The 19,093-nt window shown below is 36.4% G+C and overlaps 1 protein-coding gene across 1 annotated transcript in view; it reads right to left on the bottom strand.

Annotated features, from left to right (window-relative positions):
• Nucleotides 1-19,093, bottom strand: part of Jrkl (JRK like) — a 243,280-nt gene that overhangs the window by 183,302 nt on the left and 40,885 nt on the right. Inside the window, exons 3-4 of the transcript XR_003584939.3 lie at nt 10,789-10,826; nt 8,735-8,800 (exon numbers count right to left, since the gene is read on the bottom strand). The gene's annotated coding sequence lies outside the window, so the exon portion shown is untranslated. The remainder of the gene's footprint in view (nt 1-8,734; nt 8,801-10,788; nt 10,827-19,093) is intronic.

Here is a 19,093-nt window from a genome sequence, read left to right as displayed (position 1 = left end):
AGCCCAGATTCTCAGCTTTCTATGCAAAGGAAGCAGACCAGTAAGCAGCTCAATGAAAGGAAAAGAATAGTCTCTAATCCTCACTTTACATGGAGCCAAAGACAATGAAGGAAAAGGAAGAAACTCAGACACAGTAAAGTGAAGGGCCACAAGAACAATGGACTGGAAAGCTCCTCCTAGGAGAATTAGGACTAAGGGTCATAGGCCATGGAAATTCTGCCTAGTAGAATTTCAGAATTGTTATGAATCAATGACAACTGTGAATCTTCCTTACTTTCAATTTCCAAACAAGAATGTTTATACTGGTTACCCAGCTCGGGCATTTTACATGAAGTTAGGAAACAGACTAACTACTACTGTTTTTAGTTCAAGGGTGTATAAATTAATAGGGGCCACATCTGGATCTCATCAAGAAATTGCTGTGGCTCTGCTCCCATTGCTGAAATGTAGAAACCACCATGAATTATTCAAGATCCTAGATGTGGAGTTCATGTCATGATTGGAAAGAACTTTTGCACTTTGGCTCTTAAGAAAAGAGACAATATGTGTTGCTTACGGGAAAAAATGAATCAAGTATTTGTGACCAAATAGGTGGAATATAATTGTCTTGAGTGATTTTCACCTTATGTTTCTAGTCTCCAAACTTCTACTCACAAATGTCATTATATGCCTGGCTTCCTTCTGGTTGGGTAAGGCTATTAAACTCAATCTGGCAAATGAGTTGTGAATAAAACTAACACAAATCACTTCTGAGCCAGACAGCACACTTAAATGCCAAGGGATGACCCACCATCCAGAGATCATTTTCCCTCTTCCATGACAAATAGAAATGTCCAAGCTGTTGGCTATCTGACAACTATATCCCGGAATGAGGATTTGCAGAGAAACACTCCCATTGCCCAACCAAGATGGATATGTGATATGGTGAGAAGTAAAACTGTAATTTTAAGCTACTAAAAGTCAGAGATTTTTTTTAATGACTGCCAGCAGAAGTTAACATTTCCTTGTTAATATATTGACTTAAATTCTCCTCCATGATATCCAAAAGCTGTAAAATTTTAACTAACAAATTAGATTTTCATAAGAAAGGTGAAGAAAATTCATCTAGATTGTGTGGCAACAGTAATTGTACAAGAATGTGTTTTTAGAGAAATGTGAGGAAGTAGAAGAGGATCAATTAAAGCCAGGAGAGCCAAGCTTTGCCCATGGAGATATTATGGTGTTTCCTTGTAATGTTTCCTTAGATGTCTCCCTTCTCGATTTCTATCTCAAGTTATTTTCACAATTTTTCTCTTCTAATGCCCACTCCATGTCAAGTACTATAATTGGAGAATAAGTATTTTTAAATATTCTTTTGTAGTCTATTATATATCATTTTCAAAGAAATATACTTTCTACATTTCAGCATGTTGTTGCCTTTCCCTTGCTTTGTGATATTTACATATAAGCCCCATATATTTTTCATTTCCCTTTCATCCTACTCAAGAAAGAATAAACCACTGACCTTAGAAAAGTCATGGAGATGTTACTGGATTGGGTCACAATTAATTTGTGTATTATTTGATTAAATTTGCTTCTCATATATTAATATTGGACATATTAACATGCCCCCAAACATATTCAATTTCTAAGATATAGCATGCTGTCACTCATAGTGCCATTGGTTTTTGCAAACAAATTATGGAATTTTAAATAGTGTCCATAGTTTAATACTCTTAATAATCTGATGCAATGCAGTTTATGAAAAGCTATAATCTTCAGAATGTACCATTTTCCACAGATTCCTGTTTCCAAATGCAATCTTTAATTTTTAGACATTATGCTTCCACAATATAAAGGTTCACTGCCAGTTCTTCCTACATCCTATTCTGCTTCTATATAAAAAAATATAGGAAAATGGTACCTTTGAAATTAAAAAAAAGAATATATCAGAGAATTGACTCTCTAAAGTAGGATACCTTGATAGTAGAGTGAACACTGCTTAGTTTTGTTGGTGGGCACAGATCTAGTTTCCCTATCCAGGCAGTAAACATCAGTGTCAGAAAGAATTTTTATCTTCTAACATTCTTCCAGATTGGTAGGGCTTTTCTGTTTAATGAGGTGAAGTATGTAACAGGCAAAATTCTTTTCTCAATCTACTTTTATGACAGATACTTGATTTTTAGTCATTTTCCCATTTTTCATTGCTAAAAGAACCATGAGTGTGTGACTCTGTGTGTGAGTGAGATAATGTGCCCAAATTAGTTATTAATCATAAAAATTCTATTTGTCTTTTAAAGAAATAGAGCTAGGCAGTGCTCATGTGACCCAGTTCTAAGCAATGATAAAGAGACATCTACTAAGTGCATAGGGAGGGAAATTTTCCTTCCTGATAGGAAAGAAGCATGTAAAGAAACCATCTATTTTTACTCCTTCTTCCTTATCTGCTTGAGATGCTACTGTGTTGGAATATAGTGTCTCTACCTGTGTCAGATGTCCTAGGACAATGGGATGAAAAACCTGAGAATAGATATCATGGGACAATGAGATGAAAAATCTGAGAACAAAATGTCAACACATTAAGAATGTAATGAAAATAACTGAAAAGAGCCTAGTATCTTGATGCTGATGTTAATGATTGAAGTATACAGAGAAGAACTAACCTGAGGCTATAGTTAAATAAACAAGAAACATTCTTATGTTTTAGGGAGTATTTGATTATTTTCTTATTTGCAATTGAACCTAACTAACTGATGGAAGCACAAGTAATTATATTTCCTATTTAAAAAAAAAAAAAACTTTCTCCCAGATTTTGGAATTTTTTTTCTGTGAATCTTTGTTTTCTGTGTTCATCGTTTTTACTTTTCCATATTAAAGTTTTAATGGAAATTTAGAAAATCCTGTGCTAAGGGCAGCTAGCAAAGTTCCATTTAAAATTAAAATTCCATTATTCATCCTTTGAGGACTCTCTGAAATGGGTTTTCCCCATCCTCCTCCCCTCTATCTTTCTTCCTTCTCCATACACCATGACTCAAATAATCTTATTGTCCCTCATGTGGCTAGTGCCTTACAAAGGGATTTCGCATGCATTAATGCATTTAATTCTCAATTCAAATCAATTCAACAAATATTTATTGTATACTTAATAAGCTCAAGCCCCTAGGGCTAAGTACTGTGACGAATACAAAGATGAGGTAGAGTTCTCCCTTCCACATAGCCAGCGAGCTGGTTGAGCTGATGATACATATCCACCTATCTCTCCTATAATTATGACTGTGGTATGTGGAATTTGAAATATAAGCAATACACATTCAAAATAAGAAGGAGGATTAATTCTCCACAGGGGAAAGTCATTGAGTTTGTAGCACAAAATGACATTGTCATCCAGACATTAGCAACCTCTTTATCCCCTTCAAGCTACCACTGAAAAAGTATATTTCCTGCAAACTGTGGTGCACAATGTGAAACAAAGAAGAGAAATTTTTGCATAGTATACACCTCAACCCATATTCTGTTACTACTAACTTGGCCATTTGAGCAAATGCCTGCTTTTCTGCAACAAGAAGCTAACAAAACCTACATTTTAGTGTTTGTTACATGTTTAAAAATAAGAAGGATATAAAGCTTTCTGTATAAAATTTGTCTTATGGAGACTTTTTAAGTTTATTTTTTGTGTTATTATTGTTAGTAATACCAAGTCAGAAATGATATTCTGTACAGTCAAGTGAAGCATGCATCCACGCACACACACACACACACACACACACACACACACACACACACATAAAGGAACAATGGGAAGAAATAGATGAGGGATGAAAGTGAAAAAGAAAAAATAACTAAACCTGGAAGAACACATTTTTACTTTCTTCTCATTTCAGTCTAAGTTTGGTCCTGTTTATGTATTCTTCACATCACTGGCAAAAGGGCATTTTTTTTCAACAAATATTTGGCATCCTGTAATATCATGAACTATGTGGTTCTAGAACCTTACTTCATTTCTAACTTGTTGCTCTTATATCTGTTATATTTTGGGAAAATAGAGCACTAAAATTTTACTTGTGTTTTAATAGATTTTATGATTATTCAATCCCAAGAGATCAGGAAGAAGTTTTTATTGAAAAGATAGCTAGTTGTCCATGTCCCCAGAATGAGGGGACACACAACACCATGCATGGCCAAACTGGGAAACATAGGTCAGACTAAAAGCAAAGGGGAGAAGGAAAAATCAGGAGCAAATTCATTATTGTGGTTTTCATTATAGGCAACAGGCAAGGCAAGCTTGGCTAATTTGAGTGATTTCAGCAGGTTCTGTTGACTAAATCCTTTCCTTAGATGGTACCTGGCCCTGGGGTGATTAGGACAAATTCAGAGTGGTCTAGAGAGTTTGAGCTATAAAAAGGAGGTGGTAGGAGTATGGGTTCTGGGTTGGTCAATTTGAACTTGAAAAGTATGTTTGAGAGGAATGTATCTCTAGGAATTGGCTGATTCTCAGAGAGGCAGTCCTTCTGGAGTCTGCTAGGCCCCAGATGTCAAAGCATAAGAGTACAAATAAAAGATATTACTAAGAAAATATGTGGGAAGTAGAAGAAAGTAGAGTTGAGGTTATTGGGGGCTTGAAAAGGGAGGGTAGTTGGGAAAAGTTGAGTATCGGGCACAAAAATACTGTTATATAAGAAGAATGTGTTCTGGTTTTCTATATCAGGGTAGGTAACTATAATTAACAACAATTTATTGTATATCTCAAAATATTTTTTAAAAAAACTTTTAATGTTCCAACCCTAAAAGAATTATAAGTGTTTGAGGTGATGGATATGCTTTCTCCTGATTTGACTATTACATATTCTGTGCATGTATCAAAATATACATTATATACATTGCATCTTATAAATGCATATAATTGTCATATATCAACCAACATAACAATAATAAGAACAGAGACTAAATGTGGGACCTTGGAGACCTTTTTAATTCCTACAAATAAATACTAAAAATCTGGCCCCAAAACAACTCTGTTCAGGACTTCCCTATTTGAGGGAGTAGAAACTGCTAGTAGTTTAAGTGATGTAGCATGTCACTGAAAATATCCTTCTTCGTTTCTAGTACATAGATGCCTCCCAAAAATGTTCAATGATCAGCTGATACAAACAAACTGCCTGACTCCATATACTTGAGAAATCCCCATAACTCATAGGAGTACTTTTGTTTGCTTTAATTTATTTCAAGCTGCTTGCATTCCTGAAATCTTCAAACTAAAATTCATGCAGAAGACCTAGGTCTGAACCTTTTTGGCACTTTGTCCTATCACTTATCATTGGAAGAAAGCTCTTTATCACATCTACAGATGACATGGCTATCAGTAGTAGAAGGGAAGAGTGAGTCATTCGCCCTAAGAGGATAAAACTAGATTCCCAAATGACCCTTGCAGCAGAAGAAGGTACAAATAAAAATGACTTTCAGTTAATGCAAAAGAACATTTTAAAATGAGAAAGCGCAAAAATTCAATATAAGAAACAACTGATATTATGGAGCCACAAAAGACAATTACAGACATAGTTCAAATCAAGCTAAGCAAGTGTCAAAAATTGTTCAATTATCAGTGGGTGAAAAAAAAAGTATATTTTGAGGATGCATAAATAAGAGAAGCAGTAACGAAAAATCTATGTAGCATTTCTCCCTGTGGAACAAAATTAATTCAAAAAAATATGTAGAATATGGAGCAGAGTCAATGAGGAGTAACTATAATTTAGAAAAAGTAGGGGGAAAAAAGAATAGTTTAACTTTGGTAACAGAAGGCATAAAATTAATTATGATTTTCAGGTATCAGCTTTATGTATTAAGAAGAAGTAACACCTGCATGGTGCCAGGGTACTCTTGCCTAAAAGTATTTTCTGCCTAATTGTAACAGTTCTGAAATTCTACCATTAGAAAGGGCCATGGCTTGGATCTGGAATGTGCCCCAAATGTTCATGTATTGAAGACTTGGTTCCTAATGAAATAGTGTTCAGAAGTGGATCTTTTGGAAGGTGATTATAGTGTCATGAAGACTCTAACCATATCAATGAATTAACCACTTGATGGAGTCATAATTCCATGGCATTATGGGGAGGCAATGGAAACTGTAGGAAGGGGGTCCTATTTGAAGGAAGTAGGTCACTGGGCACATGCCCTCCAAGGTGCATCTTTTCACTGGCCACTACCCCACCCTCTGCTTCCCAGCTGCCATGAGGTAAGCAGCTTTCCTCTGTCACACCTTTCTGTCAGGATATACTGCCTCACCACAGGATAAAAAATAAATGGAGTTGGCTGATCAGACACTGAAACCATGTCAAAATAAGTCTTTTCTTCTTTTAGTGGTTTTTCTCAGGAATTTTGCCTTAGAAACAGAAAGTTGACTAAAACAGAATTATTCATGGAATCTCAAAGACATAATATAGGTCAAATTGATACTATATGATGAATATACTAGGAACCCATCTAAAAGCAACCAATTACCTCTGATTAAATGCCTCCTGTGATGATGTGCTCATCTCTCGTGATGATGACAATGACAATGGTGGTTGTAGTAATGATTCTTTTTATTTACTGACCACATATTGTGGGCTAAGAATTATGCTAAAATCTTTAAAGGCAAGATAACATTCAAGTCTATATTTTAATGGGGAAATTGGAGTCTAGAGTAGTTATGGTATTTACCTAATGCTGCTGAACTGGTAGGATCAATCATTGAAAGTGTGAAGTCTGATTTATGTTTCTTCCCATTCAGTACATAAGAAAACCTAAGGTCAGAGAAGTTAAGCAACATCCAGGGTCACACACCAGCAAGCAAATCCCAGAGTTTTTCTCTGTTCACAGGTTCATCTAACTTCAGAGCCTTAGTATATTTACTTGCCATAATGCTTTCTTTCTTTTTTTTTTTTTTTTTGCAGGGAGGGTGGATAGGGTACCAGGATTCGAACTCAGGGACATTTGATGACTGAGCCACATCCCCAGCCTTATTTTGTATTTTATTTAGAGACAAGGTCTCACTGAGTTGCTGAGCACCTCACTTTTGCTAAGGCTGACTTTGAACCCGCAATGCTCTTGCCTCAGCCTCCTGAGCCACTGGGATTACAGGTATGCATCACCGCACTCAGCCCACAATGCTTTCTTGCTGGCATTCAAAAATAATCTTTTTGATTAGCCATGCTTTCACTCAAGCTCCCACTGTATAAAATTGCTATAAATTGAAGAACATGGCAGGCTCCTTATAAATACTCATTGAATAAATTTAATTGAAGTTATGTAATAGCAAGCTGCATTATAAAATAATCACAATGTGAAAGCCATAGAAATTAAGTAGCATTAAAAAAAATCTAAAATAAATAAATACTCCCTTTTGCCACAGTTTGCCAGAAAAAGTAACAAAATCCAAGCCCTGTAGAGCCATCTTTGTAAACTTGAAAGGGTTTCCTCTAAGCCTGGTCAATGCATCATAGATAATTCATTTAACATTTAGTTTTTGTTATGACAAGGAGATGGCAGGCATTCAAAACCCTGTCCACTAAGAAATGGACAATGCTGATGGATAGCCAAGTCACTGCGCCTTCACCAGAAAATTGCAATCCACAGTATACTTTTCTCCTTGTTAAACTGGATTCTGACCAAGGCTTACATCATGAAGACCTTGAAAGGCTATGAGCCATTTGATGAACCCTTGAGCCTGATTTTAAATATTTCTATCAAGATAACCATGATTAAGCATTTGGTAAAACACTCCCTTCAAGAAGAAAACAGTGAGGGAGCACTCATGGAGTCCTGCAGGAAGATGAAGTGGACTGTGAAATTCACAAATATAATTATAAACTTAATAGTGTGTGTATTCAGTTCTGATTGGTGTATAATCACTTAACTAATAGAAAGAAACTAATTTGCCATTACAACTGTTTTGAGATTACATTTAAAGGCAAAATCACAGTGCACTGGGAATTGCTGCACAGAGCCATTGATTTTAGCTTAAAAAAAAAAAAGAATGTTTCTCTCTCATTTCTCTATTAATAGTTGCCACGAACAGTAACTAACAATGGAATTTGCATTGAAGACTTACAGCAGAAATGACTAAGTATGTATTGCCCTGTTACCACAAGCATGTTTCAGAGATCAGGAGCTAAGAAACCATTTACTAAGCTTTAATGTTGACTAACTTATGAAATTAACTCTTTACTAAGACTTAAATCCTGAAAACCTTAATCAAAAATGATCCAAAGAAACAGGAATGATAAGAAAATTCCTTGTGATTCATTTTGTGTTTGACAAGGAGAGAAGATCTATTTAGGAGTCCCTAAACTCTTTTGAAAAGAGATTGTCAAGTTAAAACTTTGAAAAAGTAAGGGATCATGATAATTTGGATGAATACAGTATCATATTATCATTATTAGTGTATATTAATTCATATAGATTTAAATGATCATAGTGACTCTTATCTACATAAATTAACTTCTTTATGTAAATCTATATTATAAAGCAAGATTACTCAAGCATATCCTTATGGACATTTTGAACCAAATAATGTTTTTCTGTGAGAAGATGTCATGTACACTGTAGGATTTTTTAGCAGCATCCCTGACCTATACCCACTACATATGTGCCTGTAGTATACCAGCTGAGGTAACTAAAAATATATCTAGATATTGCAAAATGTCCTTTAGTGGCCAGTTAATCCCCAGTTAAGATCAAATGGGGGCTGGGGATGTGGCTCAAGCGGTAGTGCACTTGCCTGGCATGCATGCGGCCCGGGTTCGATCCTCAGCACCACGTACAAAGATGTTGTGTCAGCCGAGAACTAAAAAAAAATAAATAAATATTAAAATTCTCTCTCTCTCTCTCTCTCTCTCTCTCTATATATATATATATATATATATATATATATGTGTGTGTGTATATATATATATATATATATATATATATATATATAAAAGATCAAATGGTATAAGGTAACACCAGCAGCATATATATATATATATATATATATATATATATATATATATATATAAGCTAAAAAGGAAGTGTACGACCATGCAGCATTTGAAGACAAATTTCTAATTAGTTTTCTGTGATTTGAATAATAGCCATAGCATGGTTCAATTTCTCAGGAGGAAATATCAGTTATTAATTTTAGAACTTGAGATTCTCAGGAATCTATTTATAGTCTGAGACTAATAATTAGAATATGGAAAGTTAAAATAATATGAACGCATACTAGTCCAGCAGTTAAGGGACAGCCCAGAACATAGGAGGCAGAGAATGGTGCTTACCTAGTGAAATTTGGATGAAAACAAGCTGAGCTGGCTCTACTGAATGCATGTCCCCTTACCTCAGTACCCAACTAATTGATGACTGAAGTCAACACTTTCTATTTTTAACTTTAAGCAAGAAAAATGTTGGTTACATCACTTATTCATTTCTAAAAACATAATCTATTCCCATAGATCAAGCAAGTGCAGCAGCTGAATCCAGATAAGCTGTTTTTCCTACCCTGATTGATAATAGATTTCTATGACCTTGACCTACTTTTCCTTATCAAAGTTCTTCTCATCTTTTAAAAATTTAGCTAATAGCACAAGCATATACCTTTCTCTTAAATACTGATCATTCATGCTGGTTTTAGGATCAATTGCATAAATATGAATGTTATTTTGAGATATTCAATGATAAATGCAGAAATAAACTTTGATATTGAAGAACCAAATTACTCTAGAGCCTGGAAAAATTTATAACAAACCATTACATATGATTAGTTTTGTTGGAGCTAATGATGTTAATCCAGTGTCTTCTAATCAACCAACCAAAGATGTGTGGCTGAAAAGAAGACACTCGCCCTGCAAGTCAGCAAACATGCTTATAGTCCTCATTCCACCAGTGGCTGCTAGATGAGCACGACCAGCTTTTAGCCTTAACTTCACAGGTGTAAAATGGCAAAATCAATTATCTCTAAAGTGGCTTCTAACTCTAGAAGTCCGTGATTCTTTGCATTTCTTTTCTTCTTACATGTTTAACACTATACTTTTGGATGGGGTTATTAGTGAGTGAAATGATACTTTCTCTCAAACATCTTGAAATCTTCTAAAAAACAAATTCAGTGACAGAGAATAATATGACAAATCATAACTCATCTTTTATTAAGGAGGCTACCAAGCTTAACAGGAATTAGAGAAAGAAAATAGCATCAAAGGCTAGAGTCATTTTTATGGCTTCTCAGAAATGATGCTCAGGTGGGCAATATGGATCTTGAAAGTTACTGTAAGAGTTTATAATCCTGGAGCTGAATAGGTCTTCAGAATCAATCTGGTCAACCTACATGTGAGGAAACAGTCTCAGAGTCATAAGCTGACTCAATCAAAGCTAATAGCTTTCATCAGCAAAGCTAGAACCCAGATCTCTAACCCTCTACTTCCTTTCTTAAAATTCTTCCCAATTAAATAGTTAATATAATTCAGAGTTTTTGACCCAATTCTTCAGGAGCATCTACATCCTCATAATTAATATTGAGGGCAAGATACAGAAAGGGGTGAAATATCTCTTTGGTAAAAAAAAAAAAATTCATTGAAAAATTAACACAGGACTCTATTCCAATCAGAAGCGTAAAGTCATTACTAATTCAAGTAATACCCAAGCAACTAACTTTCTTTGTGGAACCGAACAAAAAAAAATCTTTATGTTCTGCTTCCTGCATAATTCTCAGAGATACAATGATGAAGAAATAGAGAATCAAATTAAGCAAGAAATTATTCATATATCATAAGTAAATTAAATTGATGGATGTCCACTTACCTGAACTTCTCTTGTTGAGCCCAGTCACCACCTAAGACCTATAAAATGAGGATCCCAAGTTACTAAGCCTGAAAGTCTATAATTTTAGTACTCAAAAATCATTCTGATACACGTCCCAAGATTTGGTTTACATTCCTTCAAATCCTAGATTCCCTGATTCTATGTATCCAATCAGATTTAAATAGAATTAACAGTGGTATCAAGCTTCAAGTCTCTGAGTACCTCAGCTACCAATGGATTCCATCTGGCTTCTGGTCATTACTACAAAGCATGAGAGGTGGTGGAGACTTACCCTGAAATGACACTCTAAACATAGAATTATCTCATAGTGGTACATGTACTGCCAAAATCTCAAAAGAGCTTTCTCTTTCAGAAACTTTAGAGGGAAAATGATAACATAAATGAAGGAAAGTATTATTGATCTCTGATAGAGTTAGCACATATACTTAATACAATAGTCTCTGAGATTACAGCTTCTGGTTTGTTCATTTGGGTGGTGGTTGGGGGTGGTATATGTTTGCAGTGCAACCCAGGGTCTTGAGCTTGCTAGGAAAGCACACTACTACTGAGCTATATCCAAATCCTATCACCTGTTACTTTTCCGTAGAAAACAAAGGTCTTGAAAACACCTTTGAAGAACAAAAGTTGAGGGTGGAAGTCAGAAAACTTCAAAAAAAAAAAAAATAGCATGACACAGAAGAAAGATACAAGTCTTGGGCTCAGCCTGAACTTGGAGTTCCAAATAATGTTCTGCTTTTCCTAAATAGGTAGCCTTGAGCAAAAACGTAAACCATATGATTCTCAGCTTTTCCTTTAGGAGAGTACTGAAAATAATGCTCTTCCCACATTACGATACTTTTGTAATAATTAGACATAAGAGATCTGATATACACACTACAGCATCTGGTCCATGTAGTTATTCAGTAAATGACAACAATTATTAATAGTACTGGCACTACTTAGTGAAGTGTGACATTGAGGGAAGCTAAGGAACAGGCAGTCAAGACAAGAATGTGGAAGTAGCAGCTAAAGGCAGAACATTCCAAATAAAGCAAAGAAACATTCTTTTTTCTTTTTTTTTTTTTTTTTTTTTTGTTGTTGTCTGTTTGTTTGTTAATCCACTTCATAGTTTAACCTTGTCTAAAATAATATGCTTAACATTGCATGACAGAGAACACCTCTTTCATTCTCCAGCCCCCACCTTTTTCAACATGCACATACCCTCCCCAATGTAGAAATACATAATGGGACCTTTATAACACAACAACAAACTAGTACAGCTGGAAAAAAAAAAAAAAAAGCAAAGCTACCTGCCATCAGCATTGACAGGCAGAATGTACCCAGAAGATTCATGAGAGCAGGATCCCCAAATAATACTGTTTTAGAAGCCAAAGTAGGGGGTGATCACAAGCAGGTCGAAGCAAATGAAATGTACCATGCACATGAAAGCAAGCTTTGAGCAGGGGGAGAAAAAAGAGCTGGGAAATGTCCATAACACTTCTGTAGCCAATCTGGCATGCAAAAGTTAGAAAAAGCGAGGTTTTATGATCCAAAGTAATCAACAGCTTTTGTGAATAAAACAGCAGGGCTCTAAGCAGCCACACGCTCTCTATGTGGCTGTTGTATCCACAAGTCAAAGAACAAGATGGGTAACCTGGAGAAGACTGCTGACCACATCCTCACTATCAGCCACAACCAAATATCTTCACCATGAGGGAAAGTGCTTCCCAGGCACCAAAACCTATTATTAGCACTATTGTTATGTACCAAAGTGTACAAGCAAAATTGTTCCCAAAGGTACTTGAACTGCATCTCCCTAGGAAAGCCTTCACAACTGACAAAGTTTATTTTGACAGCTATTTGCTGCCATTTTTGTCCCTATATAACTTTTCTGATACACTCCCTTCTCTTTGCTCCAAAAGTAAGCTTTTATTGAGCATCCATTATGTGTAAGATACTGTTGTAGAGATACAAAGATGAATAAGCCTTGAGTGTGTTGACCTCAATATATCTATAAAACCCAAACAGATAATGACAGTACAGAGTGGGAAGTATTCAGGAGAATGGAACGGAAGTGAGAATGAGAGAGCTTAACTCTACCAGGGGAATCAGTCAGGCATCACAGAGGTAGAAATAGGCATGAAAATATCAGTAAGTATTTATGGCCCAGAGAATACAAAAAAGCAATCCATCCAGAACTCCCATAGTGGAAGAGATGCATGAGGAATTGGTCATTTACTGAACGGGACTTTATTCAAGGGAATGGCACACAGTCAGGCAAGAAACGTAGTTTTTTTTTGCGGGGGGGGGGGAGATTCCCAAAGCTGTAAATACCCACAGGCATCCACTGACATTATCCACCCTTTCATTCATTCACATATATTGAGTGCCCAGGAGATCCAGATGGACAGGGAAGCTGCAGTTGTGGCTGTGCAGAGCTCGTCAGAGTATCCTCACCCAAGTCTTCACTACATTCAATGCTTCCAGCTCCAAAGAGCACCCACTCCTTGCCCCTGAGCTCTCAGATAATTGCTTTCTAATACATGAGAAGAGTTAGAAACCTATTCTTCTTAGTGGAATCTTTTGCATTTTGAAGAAGACTTGTATTGAACCAAATTAAAAAAATTGGAGTGGGAAAAATTTGAAGCAAAATAATTATTGTACCATTTCTACCTTACTCCTAGGTGTCACTCATTCCCATTACCTATCCTTATTTCTGAACTAGAAGGACTACCTGTGCATCAGCAGGCCACCCTGATCTTTGATTTATCTCCATGAGAAACCATGTCAATTCTCACAGGAGTTCAGGAGGTTTCCCCCTCACCCAGGACAGATGAAGTTCATATGTGTATTTCCAAGAACATCCTATATGATGGCCTGAAACACAAATAAAATCAACCTGAGATTTGGTAAGGTTACTGGGGTGCTAAGTGAATTTTCATCCTCTGCTCTCCCACAAAAGAAAGTAACTAGAAGGAAAGCAAATGAAATTATTGTTTGAAAAAATCTTTAATCCACTCTAATTTGCAAAAGGGGAAAATTGTTAACAAATGTTGTTATGTCACCACAGTATCACATCTCATGGCATGTACTCTCAAATGATTCTGACTCTCTGGCGTGACAATTACCAACTTGAATAATCACTGGCTAAGTGTTCAAATTCAGAATAAAAACTGACATTTCTCAGTTGCTTATATTGTCTTTAAAACTTTCCAGTTCACTCTTTCAGTTTACAGTAGTCACCTCCCACCCTTAATTCATGAGGGGCATGTTCCAAGATTCCCAATGGATGCTTAAAACCACAGATAGTACCAACCCCTCTAGCTAAATGACTTATATACATGGTAACTAAGCACTTAATCATGCACTGCAGCTGTAACTTTTGCATTATGAGATATGACAGTAAAACTAGCATGTATTACTTTATCCTTCTTCACAATCTCAAAGATAAACAATTCACTTTTACCATAGATTGCCTCCACATGGGACTAAATCAGTCAGGGTCATTCCAGGTGAATTGGGCTGGCACTAAATAATCACACAGAGACAGAAAAAATACTTTTTTCTTGGGTTCAGCGACAGCTTCTCTACCCCAGCTCCCACAAAGGAGGCAAGGGAGGCTGGCACAAGAGAGGGAGAGCACAACTGAGGCCCTATATGTTGGGGGAAAGACACTGGAGAAAGTTCCACCCAAATGAGGCAAGGGATTGGGTTTCAAGGGGTGTAGCCCAGTGCCATTGGGTGATGCCCCCTGGGCTACACCCCCTGAGCTGTAATTCCTTGCCTAGCAAAGGTGAGGTCCACCTAGTGAAGGTGAGGTCCACCTGCTTTCGGCTACAAGTGGAAACAACTTCCACTCCTCCATCACTCAAGGCTAAGGGTGCTCAGCTCCTACAGCTCAGCTCCTGTTCATGACGGACCGACAATAGATCGTAGCAATCTCAGCATTGTTACCTGAACACAAGCAACTAAAATACCACAACAATCTGATAAACTAGATGACTACTATGTAACTAACAGGCAAGTAGTGTATTCAGAGTGGATATTCTGAACAAAGAGATGATTCACCTCCCAGGAAGGCCAGAAAGGGCGGCATAAGAATCCCTCACACTAATCAGAATGGCAAAAATAAATAAATAAAACGCATTAATTGTTTACTTCTGGAATTTTTTATTTAATATTTTTAATGCAATTGGACAGAGATAACTGAAACTATAGAAAACAAAACCATGAAAATGGAGGGCTAATGTACATTACCACTGGTTTGATCTGACTCATTATTTCACTATCCATGTATAAAAGGCCCTACTAAACAAAACCAATAACCTTTTATTCTCTTATGGGATTATTTTTCAAGTAGAAATGTCCTCTGTGAGATATTTTAAACATTATGAAATTTTTGTTTGATTTAAATAAGGAAAGCTACATTTCATTTTATTTGGCAGATAGGCTAAAATGCTTTTGGCATATTGTAGTTCAAATTATTATTTTTTAGAAGACAAATTAATATTTGCATGAGTAGTACCTCCCTTGAACAGAACTGTGTAGGCACTCTCAGAGAAGTCTCCTGTCCCAATTAGGCAGCTTTCCATAAGGAAACATTCTACAATCTAAGTAGCTTGCAACAGCAAACATTTACTTCCCACCCAGATGTCTGAATCTATGGAACCTATGGGGCTGCTCCAGCTCTGCTCAATATTTTATTTCATTCAAGGACCTCTGATATAGACATAGCCCCTACAGGAAAGATGCTTGATATCATAGCAGAGGTCAGGAACAAGAAGCAATTACACTTGAAGCTCCTGCTCAAATACAGCATTTGTCTCTTTGGCTAACATTCCATTGGCCAAAACAAAGTCACGTCAACCAGTTTAGTACCCACTGAGCAGGAAAATATACTCTGCATATGACTTGAGAAGGGAATATATATTTTCAAAGAATAATACAATCTACTACAGACCACTATTTCTAGATATTCACTTTCCTTCCTTTCTCACAGTTACCCACTTCCAATAAATTTGCCCTGAAAGTTTCATTCACTATGACACCAGGTGAAAAGCTGAAGATCTCCCAACAGTCTTTAAATCAAGTATAAAATAATCCATACTCACCCATATAAAATAGTGGAACAGGGAGAAAACAACTACAATAAAACCCTCATCTATAAAAGGAAAGAGGAGAGGCATTTGGCCATTGCTGGCAGGAAGCAGTACTAAACTCTGCTCAACAAGCATGGGAGGCCCCCTTTCCTCACTTACAGAATGTTCTTTCAGCAGGGCCCCTGCTCGGCTACTTGGGTCACAACCTAGTCCACCACTTTCTGTGTTATGACAGCCCCCCCCCCCCCGCCACAGAAGGCCATTTTTTTCTTTGTCATTATCCTTCTTGTATGTGCCCACAAAGAGAGCTGGAGACTATGCCATCCCAGGGGAACAAGAATCTACCTCAGCTTACTCCATGCTCAAGGAAGTTGGGGCACACATAGTCCCCAACAGCTAGTCTGTTTGAAATGAGGTAGGATATTTTGATATTTTTTGACAGTATGATATTTTCAAAGATTTTGTTGTCTTGGAATCTATTTAATTCTATTTCTGTGTGTCAGCAGACATGTGTGTTTGTAGACATATGTTTTTCTCTAGACTTAACTAAAGTCACTGAGGGCTTAACCAGCTGTGCCAGAATGGTGCCTTTAGGATTTGTGGCTACACCCATAATATCCACTGAGTCTGTTTTCATAGATTCGGCTCAAAATATCTCTTCATTTAATATTTTATCAGTGGAAAATTTAAAACCATTCCATTTTTGAAACCTGAAATCCCAGGATTTAGTGCTTTCTGTTTTGTATTTCATCTCTTCCTGTGAATAGTCTGGTCACTTTCTGTATTTCTTTCTTTTTGAAAATATCTTATCAAACGTAGCCAATCACAGCCAACCCACACTAGTAATATTCCCTTTGAATACCTTTCCAGACAAAGCCACAAGTTCAATTAGGTACACTATCTGCCTCTCAAGTTACTGCCACTGCAGCAAAGCTGTATTACATTGATCACCACTTTTTCAGTTTCCTTTAATAGTTTTCTCACCACCTACAGCTTTATGCTGAAGTGACTGCCACATATTTTTTTATTTTCATACAACAGTTCCCAACTCTTCATATCAATTTCTATATTAGTTTGCTGCACAAAAAGAAACTCCAAAATTCAAGTGGCTTACAACAATAAACACATTTCTTGCCCAAGTAACACATCAAAAAATGCTACATGGCTTTGAATGTTAGTGCTCTGTTCCACAGGTACACATTTAGGGACCCAGGCTAGAAGGAGCTGACACTGTGCCTAACGTGCATTCTCGTGGCAGAAGAGAAGAGCAAGGGTCCTGGGGTTATATGGTCCATGGCTTGAAAGTGGAATAGTTATTTTTTCTTACATTTCATTAAAAAAGCTCAACTTGACAGAGTGGTAAAAACTTTCCTTCCACTCTAAACAAGTAAAGTAAATATTTTCAAAAACTAATAATACCATGTACCACATGCCTTACTGAAACACTAGAGTGATAAAAGCTCAGAGTTTAAGATATGCTAGACCAATCTGAGAAAATTAGTGCAATAATCAAGATTTTGAGATCAATCATTTGTTCATCACTCAGCCAAGAAAATATAAGAACCAAATAAACTCATAGGCTTTGTATTACGATACCTAGCACGAAGATACAATACTAAAGAGACTAACATGTAAAATTGCTTCTTAAAAATAAAAACACAACAGGATAAGCATAATTTCTTACTTTATCTTATAAGAATAAAAAATATATGATAGTGAACTACATTTTATATGTAGTCCTACAGGCAATCTGGATTTGCTGAGTCCTCTCAGCTAACATATGATGTAGTCAAGGACTTTGAGTCACAATCAGCAAGAGCATTAGACCAAAAAAATCTGTCCAGAATCGTGGGGTGTTTCTCATTATTCCTAAACAATTCACAAACATTACTAAATACAGTGTTTCTATTTGAACCAAGAACCCTGCTGGGCTGGCTAAAGGCTTCAGAAAGATAGCAGAATCAAGAGCACCCTCTAGTGGTACATTGAAGCTTTCAACTTCAAACACAACAGCCAAGAGAATTCCATTCTCATTTTGCTTCTTAATGTGGACTCTGCAGTGGAGAGACAAATTGGATCTTGGAAATACAGTTCATAACTTTCTAAGATGCCATTCCCTGTATCTTAAACATGTCCATTTGATCTCAAGAAATATCAACCAATTAAATTATCTTCACATAATAAGAATAGATGTTATTTAGTCTGTTACTTTCTTATCCTAAAACTGTCACAAACATATATTCCATTTTTTAAATACTGAATAAAAGTTTTACCCTGGATATGGAGCTTGAATAATTTGCAATTTGTATTTTGTTTTCATTGATTACAGGTCAGTGCGATCACCAAGAAGAAATATCTAAGTAGTTTCTAATTCCCAATATTTCTAAAATGATTACACATATTATTAATCAAGGTCACAGCCACCTCATTTTACTGGTGTCAATGAAAACCTGATGCTATGTGTTAATTAAGAATCACCATGGCAATGAAAATGGATGTCTTCGATGCTGGTGCAGCTGCTGCAGCTGCTGCTGTTGATATGTGAGTTCCAAGTGCCCTCTATTGGACAGAACGCAGCTGGCCAATAAGCCGCTTCAGTTCTGTTCTGGATCAGCATACTCAATCTAAATGTTATTTTAAAACCAGGAGAATGAGGAGGAGAAGGAAAAAGGAAGTAGCAGGGGCTGAAACAGAGCAAATTATAATCCATGGATGTATGATTGTCAAAATGAACCCAATATTATGCATAACTATAATGCACTAATAAAAACACTTGGGTGTGTGTGTGTGTGTGTGTGTGTGTGTGTGTGTGTGTGTGTCCCCAACTCATGCAGATAGGATTGGATTGGGCCTTATATTAAAATCTTGTAAGGAAAAATTCATTAAAGCTTTATTGTATCTGCCATGTTTTTCTTGTTACTCAAATTTCTTTTCAAATATGATTGCCTATGTGAGAAAATAGAAACTATTTGAAGACAAGTCATGGATGATATTTTAAAACCTAACTTTCCTTTCTAGCATTTAGAGATGTATTTCTTTTTACATTTAGTGGGCCTAAAATCCAACTTATAGGCTTTTCACACCCTGGAGGGTATGTAGGTCTGCTAAAGTGTTCTCAGTGCTCCCAAAAAGGCAATCCCACCACTGCATGGTTGAAAATGTGAGCGGTTACAACCAACAGCTCAAGCATTAGGATGAAGTATAGC

Source organism: Marmota flaviventris, chromosome 9 (genome assembly GCF_047511675.1).
Source record: "Marmota flaviventris isolate mMarFla1 chromosome 9, mMarFla1.hap1, whole genome shotgun sequence".
NCBI lineage: Eukaryota > Metazoa > Chordata > Mammalia > Rodentia > Sciuridae > Marmota > Marmota flaviventris.
The sequence above is the reverse complement of the archived record's forward strand: the minus strand, read 5'-3'. Positions and strand labels throughout refer to the sequence as shown.